The sequence below is a fragment of the Dioscorea cayenensis genome, chromosome 16 (genome assembly GCF_009730915.1).
Source record: "Dioscorea cayenensis subsp. rotundata cultivar TDr96_F1 chromosome 16, TDr96_F1_v2_PseudoChromosome.rev07_lg8_w22 25.fasta, whole genome shotgun sequence".
NCBI classification, from domain to species: Eukaryota; Viridiplantae; Streptophyta; class Magnoliopsida; order Dioscoreales; family Dioscoreaceae; genus Dioscorea; species Dioscorea cayenensis.
This window is the reverse complement of record NC_052486.1, coordinates 2,406,845-2,408,422: the sequence shown is the minus strand read 5'-3', so window position 1 is coordinate 2,408,422 and position 1,578 is coordinate 2,406,845.

Below are 1,578 nucleotides of genomic sequence, written 5' to 3'. Positions count from 1 at the left end.
ATAATAGAGTTTTTCTAGATTTGTTTTTATAGAAATATTTGAGTAATATGATAGCCAAAAAGCAATTAGATAAATTAAAATTTAAAACTATATAATAATCTCTAAATCATTAGTAAATTTGAACGTATTAATTTTTATAATTAAAATCGTGTCTACCATAAATTATGGTTAAATAAAAGGATAGAATCGATTTATATAATATAATATAATATAATATAATTATATGTAGTCATTATCTATAATTCAATTTAAACAAATTAAAGTAAATGATTATGCACTAAATTATATCAATTATTTATTAAATTACCTAAAATGAATGATTATCCAATTTTTGAAATTTGTTTATATTTGGGTATAGTCTAAATAAACTTAAATTTATTTTTAGTGTTATCAAATTATTGTAATAATTTTAACAATTTTTAAAATAAAAATAATGTTTATGATAACAAAAATATTAGTTTTGGGTTTATATTCATATAATTAATTAATTAATTAATTAATTTAGCTTAATTTTTGTTTATTTGAAATTATGAAATGATGTGTGAATATGGAATCAATAAAGGTTTTTACATATATATCATTATCTCTTCATTATTATTATAATTTGAATATCCATTTTCTTGAATATCCGGTTATATCTATTATTTTATATTTTATTTTTGGGAATCCGAATTATTATTAGGATCATTATTATTATTATTTATTATTTTATCCTCACTTTTTAGTATATATTTATTTATTTACTATTTTTATTATAATAAATCGATAAAATCCGGATTTATTTAAAATAAAATTCAGATCTAATCCTAACTATCTTTGCATACGGATATATATTTTTATTTATCCGAATTATATTTAAGTTATATTTTCTTAGAATATATTTTAAATTATCCTTTTGTGTTTCTTTTTCTTAAATTTTCAAATAAATTTTTCACAATGTCCGAATATTATCACTTTTTATTTAAAATTTTGTTACTCGGCGAGTTTCAAGGTTATGAACTTATCATTTCTTTTTCCTCTTTTACTCTTGTGCTGGAACAAAAATAAAAATAATAAAAATAAGTCTGCTGTGTGAGTGTGATCTACGCTCAGGTTAATATATATACTCACGAGTGATGCGTGCAGTAAAATTTGAAAACACAGTTTTGGAGGATTGAATTCTTGTGATACGTAAAAATATCTATTACAAAATCAAAATAATTAATTGATTAAATATTTACAAAAATACAATTAAATTTTCCATAAAAAGTTTTGAAAATGATCAATCAACAACAAGTGAAATGTTACATTTGAAATAAAATAATGAAAAAATACCAATCAAAACTATTTTTCATTTAAAATTTTCATGGAAAATATTATAACAAAGCTACCAAAGTAAAACATCAATCACATGCCTCCAATAATGCTATCTTGAGACCATGTTGACATAGTGAAAAATAGCAAATATCGCCTTTGATTCTAAAGCTTTATGAATGTTACAATATTTAAAATTTTACTAAAATTTATTAGTAAGTATGGTTAATGTCATTAAACTAATTAATAAATGTGACATGCTAATATCATCCTAATGACATATGT